The sequence below is a fragment of the Bidens hawaiensis genome, unplaced genomic scaffold (genome assembly GCF_021521415.1).
Source record: "Bidens hawaiensis isolate Kalapana, Puna unplaced genomic scaffold, B.hawaiensis_p1.1 tig00022286_1, whole genome shotgun sequence".
Classification (NCBI taxonomy): domain Eukaryota; kingdom Viridiplantae; phylum Streptophyta; class Magnoliopsida; order Asterales; family Asteraceae; genus Bidens; species Bidens hawaiensis.
This window is the reverse complement of record NW_027493455.1, coordinates 92,604-104,371: the sequence shown is the minus strand read 5'-3', so window position 1 is coordinate 104,371 and position 11,768 is coordinate 92,604. Positions and strand designations below refer to the sequence as shown.

Sequence of the window (11,768 nt, the reverse complement as noted above, 5' to 3'; positions counted from 1 at the left end):
CCTTCCCAATGAACGATATATAAGTCGATAATGTTACAGGAAACGAATAGTAATATTCTTGTATGGGCAATAGGACGTGCAAATACCTTTAGTTTGTCGAGTATTTCCATGGTCAAGCCAGCCTGCGTGATCGGTAGGTTGCACCAAGAGAAGATTAATACTTCGTTACCCCAACCGCATGTAAGTGTGGCCATCTGTTTCCAAGACTAGTTCACAAGTTATACAAATCAAATTTAAGTTGATACATGCGTTTTGTCTGTTGGTAATATGTTTATTGCGGCTCATCACACGAAAAAAATGATATTTAGCAGAATCCATTTGATCATTCATGTTTATAAATTTTCTGAACATTCGTTTTTCAGTTGTGAGTGAACCGAGAAAGTTGCAAAGATATGTCCGATTCGTTTTCACATGTCATTTCATCATATAGTTTACAGCGCTGATGTAGCCCCAGATGTTCCCAATTTTCAATCAACGGTCTATTCCAATTATGACTTATAGTTGTCTCTTTATATTTTGTATTGTTTACCCAACGCCTGAATCTTGATTAAAAATATTTGGCATTTCTCTTCAATTGGACCCCGGGAAGTCTAGTGATTTAGCCAAAAATATGTTCCCTACATCTACCAATATTTTCTTCATGAGGCTGGATATAAAGTGATTAAAACCTGTCAATTCCGATTCAATTGATATATTTTCCCAAACTTACATTATATTTTGCTTGAAATGTATACTTTTCTGGTTCTGTCACTGCAAGGTATTAAATGAATGACATACGCCCATAAAGTATTAGGATTGGACTTGTATGCCCACCACCATGTTATGACTTATGAGCATAACTAAATTGGCTTCCTTGTTGCTACCCATCTTGAGACCTACAAGTTTTTTTTGTGCGATCCAACATATTTTCCGATTTTGGTTGTAACTACCCCATATGAATCTTGTTCTAATTCAATCAAGTGCTCAGCAACTTGCATATGAGCTTTAAAGAGTGAAAACTAGTAAATCACTAAGCTGCCTTGAATTGATAATGTGGTAAAAGATTTGATTGGTATTTGCTGGCTTTCCAGTTTATTGAAGAATTTATATTGGAGTATATCATCAAGCTACTTAAATCACGTGTCTTGTTTGTCAACATTGTTCGAGTATATCATTTGCGCACTCTTATTTATATAAATCTTTCACTTTCAATTTCGTTACATGTAGGTTTTATATAACCATTTATGTAGTAGTATTATAAATGTTCACAATAATTCATAAAATAATTTCGTAAAACACATATGCTACATGATTCTCAACGAGTAACTCATTGGAATTTATCGTTCTTGTCATTGCTTTCTTCTATCATATCTAACAAACGTAAAGCAATTGGGATTTCTCTAAATCATGATCAACATCACTAAGAAGACTATGTTGTCATTATAGTTTTGGACTTTTTTGGTCATTATTATTGCTTTCATATCTCTGATTTCCTTAAAATAAGGGTTAAGTTGAATAATTCAATATATTTTATTTATATGTTATTATTAATGCTTACGTATTTAGCAAACATCAGGGTCCATAGCTCAGTGGTCGAGCATTTGACAGCATATCAGGAGGTCATCGATTCGAACCCGGTTGGGTTCTTTTTATAATTGCTTTATTTTAATGTATTTTTTTCTATCAAAATCAACATACGCCCTACATTCTCCTTTTTTCACATTCTACGTTTACTTTTGTTGACCATGGCTGCTTTACCGAATCATCATCATCATCATCATCATCATCGTACTCAGTATATCCCACCAATAGCAAAGCTATGGTAGGGTCTGAGGAGGGTAAGATGTAGACAGCCTTACCTCTACCCCATGGGGATAGAGAGGCTGCTTCCGGTGAGACCCCCGGCTCGACAGTAGTTTTGCATCAAGCCTTGGACATATTACATAAGACACATAGCACTCAATCATCGGGACGCCGGCTGATTGGTGCATGTACCCTTGTCTTTCGGCTATCAACGCCACCACATGATGCCTGATTAACCTTCCATCACTTTTAACTTTATTTTCACAAAATTAGTAAAATAACGTCAAAATTAGTGCAATTTTACTTTTGCCCACCCGAGGGTTCACACATATATACATTATATGCGCGCACCGCAAGCAGGGCACAAATTAAGATTGACCGAATGATTGAACAAATTAAGATTGACCCCTCAACAATTAATCACTATTTTTTAAACTTTTTTTACATTTACAACGACTATTCTTAATAAAGTGTTTACTTTGTTATTATTTTTAACTACATTTTTTCTGAGTTTACTTATGAATCGGTGACGAGTTTTCAACCGTCCCCAATTATATGACTCTTCAGGATTCGATTCGGGAAGCCCTCCAAGACGTTGGCGCTGAGGCTCTAACCAACGACCTCTCCTAGAAAAAACAACTAGGCTACCACTAAAGCCGAAAATTCGTTGTGTTTGATTTATATTAGACTGCGTGTTGTCATTGAATTTATCCAATAATCTTGTGACATACAATGCTGACTGGATGCTTGTCGAAGCCACTGCTGAAGCCACCTGGGCCTGTTGTGGTTCAGACGAACGGTGGCTTCAGCGAATTTTCTGATTTATTTAATTAATTTTTTTTTTCTAAATTTGGAAACCAACTAATTTTAAATTAAAATAAGAATATTGAAAGCAACAAAAAACACTAGTCTAGTACGAGAACATCAGGACGTCTAGCCCACAAATGCTCGACCAACTCATGACGAAGCTTTCCGTGGACCTCGCGGTTCTTGATATATATGACGTTTTGGAGTTTTACATCATCAGTGATTGTCGATTCGGGTCGTGAGATATCACCTTGGTAGTTTTGACAAATAGCCATACCTTGTTCCTCAAGAAGCATGTTATGAAGAATTATACAAGTGTAGACGACATTCATTATTTTCTCCATTGACCAAATCTATAGTGGCCTCGAAAATAACAGTATCTACTCGGATATAACAGTTTACAATCTACCTTGTGTGATTCCTGTTGAAGCATATACTCAAGGGGCGGGAAATTTTTTTATAGAACTCCAAACGCCCTTTCAAAATCTTTTCGTGTCAATTCTTACCTTTTCATAAAGTACTTCCGTTTGTCTTTAATTGATGATGCATAAGCTTGAACAAACGTAGACCATTCGTTGTTAATGCCATTAACAAGGTAATAGCCATGCATGAATTGTTTCCCATTCGCATAAAGCAATTGAATGGCTCAACCCCGCCAATAATGTCATCGAATATCGGTGACTGTTCGATAACATTTATGTCGTTATTTGACCCAGCAACACCTCAAAACGCATGCTAGAACCAAACACTTACTATGAATGCAACAGTTACTGTTACGGTAAAGTGTTAATGTCAAGAGTGCCACATTTATTTAAAGTTTTAAACAAAACAACCTGACAAAAAACAACTATTAAATCTTATACAGCAGAAATAATCAAATGTATACCAAAAATACAAATAAAAATAAACCCATCTAGGCATAAGAGCAAAAATTCAAACGAACCAACAGAGCAAACGGGGTCAAAATTGCCGCCACCTTCTGGTTTCGTTGTATCCTCACAAGTCACAACCACTTTAAACATATGCTGCAGATAACCTTGCATCAATATTTCAATAATAATCAAATTATTCAAATAAAACAATTAACAAAGTTTTACACTAAAAATGTGAGATTTAACAAGTATTACCTCCTAAGAAGTAACGAAAACCTTGGACTGCCAAAAGAACTCCTCAGACTGCAACAACTCATTCCTTAATTTCTTCATGAAAGCCTCCAAAACAAATGTATGTTCATCTACAATATCACATGACACTGCATCTTCTGCAAACTTGACTGCAGATATTTGAGATAACTGAAAGTTTTCTGCAACTCGTTGCAATTTTCGTGCAATATCTTCCTTTCCGATCATCACAAGACAACCCAACAAAGATTTGAGCTCGCATTTTGCTCCAGCTGTGACGCTCATCCCCTTCATATGCTCTACTAATGCCATTTCCTCGTCCGGGCTAAAAAATGTTTAATCATTAGATATAAAAATAGAGTACAGGTAGATGAACAAAAGAAAATATTAGTGGCAAGATTGGTGGCCTATCACGAGCAATAGTATCATTATCATAAAAAAAAATAGATATTTAATATACTACATAAAAATTATATAAATAATAGCTTTTTTAAGCTCACAAGCCAGCTCGATAAGCGAAGCTCAAGCTCAGGCTCGTTTACTAAACAGGCTTATTTTTAGGCTCAGGCTCGTTTAAGCTCAGCTAGGCTCAAGCTTTCAGCGAGCCAATCTCGAGTAGCTCGCAAGCGGAATGGCTCATTTACATAATATTTATATCTTTTTTGTAAATAGGTAGTGTGAAAACAGGCAAACTTCATATGGGCCAAGTTGAATTTATCTAAAATACTATATGTTTTATAATAACTAAGGCGGCAAATGCTATTAAAAAAAATTTATTATTTCTATAACAGTACAAGTTTTTGGATAAAATGATCTCGGAAGTCGGATGTTTTTTATGCATGGTCTATTAGCCTGTTTGACACACTAGACTCATCTGTTATCTTTCAGCTATTTTTTCCTATAGTCACACAAAACGCAAACCCAACTTGACCCTTTTGATTTGAGTAAACGGGCCGACATTGTCACATCTGAAAAATATACAAAAACAAAACTGAGGTAAAACCAATACCTGCCAGCACGAATTTTTCCTTTTTTCTTTTGACGTCTAATCCCTCTTTTGCTAGTGCCACTTGAACTCATGGAAGCAGCTGAACCTTTTCTTGTTCTGGTCATCAATAATATAATATCATAATTAACTAACATACAAATTGGTCATATGCATACATACATATACATATATATATGTATATATGTCTGTATGTATATGTGTATGTGTGTGTATATATAATATCATAATTAATTAACATACAAATTGGTCATATATATACATATACACATAGATGCATAGGGGTGGGTTAAAGTAAAAAGAGAGTTTTCTAGGAAGAGTAAGAATAAATCTAGGGCCTTGGATTAGGATCTAGTGGTTGTGATTAATAGTTTTCAAAATAGCAAATAGTTTCCTAAGATCTTGGGTTTAGGCTACATGGTTTTCTAGATGGGCTCACATAGTTTCCTAACTTCAAATTTTATGCCCTTCCTACCATTCTTAGGAAACTATTTATTTTTATTTTAGCCCTTTTCTATATGCATATACATAAATATATACATATATATGTATATACCTATATTTATATATGTGTGTATGCATATCTTACCCAGTGGTGTAAGCACTCATTCCACTGAAACTACTACTAGCCTCCGAAACCGCATCATCATCCAATTCATTTATCGAGCTCTCCTCAGCCCGAAGCTTAGCAGCAAGCAATAGCCGCCTCTGCCGAACTGCCAGATACCGCGCCAAATACTTACCAATTTTTTCCAACCCTTCCTCATATTCCACTATCAACCCAGCCCCACATTCAACCGCACCAACTTTCACATCCAAAACCAACTCCTCAATCCCATGCATCAAACCAATCCTCAAAGCCTCTTCCCATTCCCGTGCTTTAATTAAACAATTAATCCCGGTTTTAACATCATTACAGTAATCAAAAGCAATCTTGGCAGCTTCACTCGGTTTCCCAATAGTTTGAAGCTCTTCACAAAGCTCATACGCAATTTGAGTAATTTCTTCTTTTTGTAATTTCATAATACCCGCAACGGTTAGTACACCACCCCAATTGTTAGATGATCGGTAAGATTTGAAAGCTTTTTCTAGATTGTTGCAACATAAATATGATGTAGCAGCATCTTCAAAGCATTTGATATTGGTTAAATGATCTCTCCATGCTTCTAAGACTTGTTTCTTTTTGGTGGGGTCGGTTATTAGTTGAAGTGCTTGAGGGAAAAGTTGTGGGTTGGTTTTTATGAGGTTAATACAGTCTTCAAAATAAGTGTCACCTGCGGTAACGATGTGTTGGAGTGCTTTCTCAAATCTCTGTAATTTGAGGTCAATTTTATACCTGTTAAGACACGCATTGCAAAAACAACCGCATAATTAAATAAGTCGGAAGACGTGTTACTTATAGTTCTTTCCTGTATAAAAAGCAACACATGAAAAATTAATATGTTATTATGTTATATGGCCATTTCGGACCAACCTAACTCATGCCAAAGTTAGCTGTTTTGAGGGCCCAAGAAAAATGGTTTGGTGAACGCTCAATGAACAGTTCAGAGGGCCGTTCGTTTATTTAATAAGCGTATGGTCATGAACAAACAAATTTGTTCATTAAGTTATAAACGAACAAACAGGAATACATGTCTCATTCATTCATTTATGTTCATGAACGTCATTTACATTCGTTCATTTAAACTCGTTTATGTTTATTTAAGTTACGTAGCTTACGTTCGTTAATATATTCCATAATAACTTAGTCTCGTTTTAATACTTTTTAGGCTCAACGCATTGTTCTTCATGTCACTTTAAACTAAATTTAGCTCAGTTATGTTCGTTCATCTATGTTCCCTTATATTCATTCATGAACCGTCGTTTATACTGTTAATGAACGAACATAAACGAACACGAACATGTTCATTTTCTTAACGAATGAACACAAACAAGAATGACATGTTCGTTTATTTTTATTGTTTGAATTCCGATAGTTGTTCGGTTAAAGTTAAACGACCGAAGCGAGCATGCCCTATTCGTGTTCGTTCAGTTCGTTTACAATCATGAAGAGATTAAAAATATTTAGTCAAGTTTTGGTTCATGGTGCATCAATACCTCATTATATGAACTGGCAAGACTTCAAGTTCTTGAAGAAATGGTAAAAATTCCTTAGGGTCCTGTTGTGAGTTCAAGGCAACAATAGCTGCAAGATTCAAGTCATAAAGACCCAAAGCAGCTTCAAAAACCGCCTCACTTTCTGAAAGCCACAACAAATGTTTCAAAGATTCCTCAGATGATGGGACCCGCTTTCTTTTCGGGCCACTACAATCCGATAACTCCATCTCACGAATTACGTTAACCCGCTCCAAAGCTTCTTCCAAATATGGCGGGTCACTTCGGGCCAAAGTAGTTAAAATACAAAGCTCTCGAGATGGACTTTCAGTTATTTGCTCTTCTAGAGCTTTCCTTATAGCCAGTAAAACAGAGTTGACCTTGTTTTGATCATCAAGAGCCGTACCTTTTTCCTCATTTGTATAAGTGATATACCCTTTATATAAAGTTTCCATCACATTTTCATTCTTTAAAGAACAAACGAATTCAGTAATGTAGGTCAGGTTATCTACTTGTTTTACAAACTCAGTAGCTAATTTAAGAAAATCATGCAAGCCCATGTGATCGACAATAATATTAAAATCAATCCTGTGCCGTCTTACCATTAATAGAGAATCCCTAAAACGCCCTTGAACCAAAGCGTTAACGATTGATTCTAGAACAAACTTTCTTGGATAAATGCTTTCTAAATTACCACGTATCGTTTGTATAATAACCGCAGATTCATCTCCATGCACAACTCCCAAGATTTTAGAACCTTTTCCCATATTTGTATAAACTTCTTTCCTTCTTCTGCGTTCTTTCTGGTTATTACAATAGGTAAAAAGTTGCCATATTTGACCTCAGTTTGACCGAGCATGATATCACGTATCTCAAAAATAAACAACAAGTCCTGCTTCGTTGCGAGAATCAAATGTGTTATTGTATGACTGGTGGAATTTGAGTACAACGAAAAGCTGCAACAATTGTTACATAAAACGGTCTGATTCACATGCAATTTCCCGCTGGTATCGAGCCCGAACATTAGAAACGAGTCGGAATTCACCGGCCCGAAATCTTCAACGGGCCCCACACTCATCCACGGGCAAGAAGATGAAAACCGCAAATCGTTGCGCTCGTGAAGGGGATAATCAGTTTCGTACTCGAGAATATTCCCACCATTTAACTGAATAAACGCTGAACGTTTTTTAACTGGGTTAGAAACGAGCCCGGTCACCACGCTCTCGATAAAAAGTTTGTTAACATCATTTGCATCGAATCCCGAGCATGCTATCGAGCCCGGAATATGATCCTCAGAGCATGAAACTTCAAGTTCCTGAATATAGTACTTTGAAAACTCCTCATTTTTATAAGCAGGCTCAACTATAACACCGAGAAGCACGTGAGTCGACCCACGTGAGATGAATGAAAGATGCAAGATCATTAGTAATACACAGCTCAACATGAAATACTTCATCTTCTAGATCTTGCCACGTGTCAACTCCAGGAAGCTCCACAACAGACAAACTGCCATCTGCCAAAGATGCTGCCAACATGTTCTTAGAATTCTTAGACCAAAAAGCTGTTTCTCTGACCGAACAAGGAAACCGAAGCTGAAATAGATACATAGGTGGTGGGATTAACGATAAAGAAAGAGGGGTTACTAAGATCTTTGACCCGTCAATAACTAACGCAACGGAATTATCAGTAACTGATGAAATCCAGATAAAGTTATGAACTTTGATTAAGCCTTCAAGTGTCCAGCTTATTAAACTTAGAGGCTTTACCGGGTCCCACATGAATCTAACTTCATCCTGTTTTAAGTACCTGATTTCTTGTTTTAAATACCAATGGTTGTTGCTGAAAAACCATATCTTGATCGAGTCATAAGCTTTTGCTCTAACAATGGCTGCAAGCAAATCTGAATTACAGTTCCATTTTAGATTCTCAATAGTTGCATCAACTTCTTCAATTGCAGTAAATGAGCTTCTTTCTAACCCGTTTTTCTCGAAAAATATTATTTTTTTATCGGAAACAGTGGCGATTTTTGCTCCAGATGGCATCCATTCTGCAATTTCTCCCATGGAAGCCTTCGGTTCTGAGACTGAATGCATGTTGCCTGTGTCTCGTTCCCATATTTTAAGCTTTTTATTTGAAAAACTTTGTGTCGAGCTTATTGTAGCAAAGAATTTTCTGTCACCTCGCCAGGTGGCGGGACTTCCAGGTTTACATTCTGAGTGCAGGCATTGATCACCTGAGAGTAACTTCAGAACTTGTATCAAATTTTTAATCAAGAAATAACAGAATGCAAAATTTGGTCATGTAAATGTTAATGCATTATTTTAAAAACTTATATTTTGCGTGTGTGTGTAGCCATTTTAGCACAAACTCATCTACAAAGCAGCTTTTCTTTTGACCAATTTTTACTCAAAAACAATGTTTTTAGCTAATTTAGGGGCTTTTATATTGAAACATATCTCCTTGTTCTCGTGCTTTAACAAAATGAATGACAAATGTACCTAATATAATATTAATAATCACTAGAGGCGATTCTTGTATCATTTATCAAGATAGTAAAACAATTTCTTGAACTTTATGTTTTAGATAGCTACGCCATAAAAGATAAACTTGAGAAACTGTGGTAAAAGTCCTTACGTGAGTCAGCATCTTCAATATGATCCTCAAGTGGTGTCTCATACAACAAGTCCCAGTCATGAGTCATTACCAACATTTGGCCTATGCCAGTAATAATACAAAGCAAATCTCCATCAGGGCTCGGTGAAATAGAGTTAACACCACCTTCCACTCTGCCAACAACCTCCATTGCACCATCATCCACATTAAACAGTAACAAATCACCACTTGAAGTTCCAATAATGAGTGATTCTTTCTCCATGAGATACTCCATGGAAGTAATAGAATCACCAGCATCTAGATCAACAGCCCCAATCACAGTAGTTGATCCCCTTGATCCTTCATTCTGCAAATTTCACCTTTGTTTTAGATTCTGAACAGCGTATTGTAGTCACTGCTTTAAATATTCGATTAGTTGCCAACTAATCGGTGATTAATCCTAATCGTGCTACTGATTCGATTTCACCTAATTGGACCACCAAATCGGTCAAAGCTCCCCAAAATCGGACCTTGGGTTTAACCCATTAACCCGAGTTCCGACCCGATCCATGAACTAATATGTTATTATCATATATATAGAAGAGTGTTCAAATGAGAACCAAAATGATGTCGAGAAGCACGGAACCTCACTATATAACCGCTCGCAGTTCTACCAATTCGCAACATAAAACTGGATCTAAATAAAATGCATCCCTACTAACCGCTAGTCAGCACCCACGGCGTGACTAATGCCTAGCGAGTTCTACAACACTGGCTATATTCTTTCAAATAAAATGTTTGATTAGATCATATTGCAGTTAGATGATTTGTATCACCAACACCTAGCACTCTGCATTCAAATTTAAAACCCTAAAAAAGCAAGTATCTCTGAATTTCAATTCAATAATGCAAATTTAGGTCATTGAGACATTAACTAAAAAATAAAAAATCAGGAAGGTGTTAGTGTTAGGGGTTACTTGAGATGAAGAGGTGTAGAGGCGGTTATCGGAAGAAACTAAGAATAAGCGATTCTGTTCGATGTCGAAAGCCGTTGAACGAATCACTTCATTTTGGGAGTGTAATTGGAGGCTAGATGAGAGCTAACATGACAGCTTCAGATTCTTCATGTTGTATACAGAATTGATCAAATCAAAGCAGTGTGTTCAGGAGGTTTGAGTTTAATGGGGAAAGACAGATGGAGTAGTGGTTTAATGGGGGAGCCCTAGAATGAGGAGGGCTTTTAAAGGGTTTAGTTTAAACGAACCCGAGCTCCAGCCCTCTCATGTTTTCTCAAACTCGAAACTCAAACTTGTTTATGATTTATTAGTTAACTAGTCGGGGCACATCGGTAAATTCTACGCGTTGTCGATCTCGGGCGTTGAGACGGTAAATCGACGCAAATTCCTTCGGTGTCGATTACGTACTTTATATATCGGAACTAAATAAAAAAAGTATAAAAAGTTGTGGTTGACCAATGGGGTGGTGATGGTTGGTAAAACCCGGGCATTAGTAAAAACTGAGCATTGTCAATCTCGGACGTTGAGGTGGCAAGTCTAAGCCAATTCGGTTGATCTCCTTTGCGCTTGTTACGGTAATTAGAACTAAATAAAAAACAAATTTGGCATTTGGCAGTTTTCTTTGCGTTCGTTACCGCCCTGGAACTAAAACAAAATATGTTGAGTTTAGGCGAATTTGGTCTGCAACCGTCACGTTTGTTACGATACTGGAACTAAAACAAAAAAGAAAAACCAAATTGGCATTCGATCGATTTTCGTTATTTTTGTTATGTTACCGGAACTAAAAAACAAGTGGTGGTGTAAAATCGTTATCTACACGTTCATTTCATTTGAAAACATGAAATCACCATCATCATCACAACCACCTTCACTTAACATCCCCTCTTTTGTAGTGAGTACCTTTCGTGAACTATTATAAAAACCCTCGTGTTGCGATAGGGGCTTAAATTGTGCCAAGTATCACCAATCTACACCACTGCCATTGACCACCAACACTGGAAAAGCTCGTATAAAAAAGAAATAAATAAAAGAAACTAAACATAAAAAACAATAACTAAGTTAAAGCAACACAGAACGAAAAGTACACGTAAAAAAGGTGAACCAAACACGCAAAACACATAAAACATAGAAAACATAATTAAATTAATCTAGGACACGCGGGTTATGGAGGAGCCGTTAAATGGGAAAAATATGTGTAAACACGTTGAACAACACACCTACGTTGTGACGTTTTAACTCGGAAAATCTTGACCTAAATGTAAAAAAAAAAATTTGTAAAAGATGAAAAGTACATGGACCAAAGTTGAGGGTGAAAATGAGTTGAGTTTATATTGTAAATGATATAAAAGT

General features: G+C 36.5%; 1 pseudogene across 1 annotated transcript; it reads right to left on the bottom strand.

Annotated features, from left to right (window-relative positions):
- Positions 1-3,546: 3,546 nt before the first annotated feature.
- LOC143565097 (elongator complex protein 1-like) lies at positions 3,547-10,529 on the bottom strand (annotated as a pseudogene). The gene is made up of 7 exons (XR_013140997.1): positions 10,380-10,529; positions 9,445-9,769; positions 6,814-9,043; positions 5,306-6,052; positions 4,720-4,815; positions 3,717-4,035; positions 3,547-3,614 (listed from the first exon to the last, which is right to left on the bottom strand). The product of XR_013140997.1 is annotated as an elongator complex protein 1-like (transcript).
- Between the last annotated feature and the right edge of the window lie 1,239 nt (positions 10,530-11,768).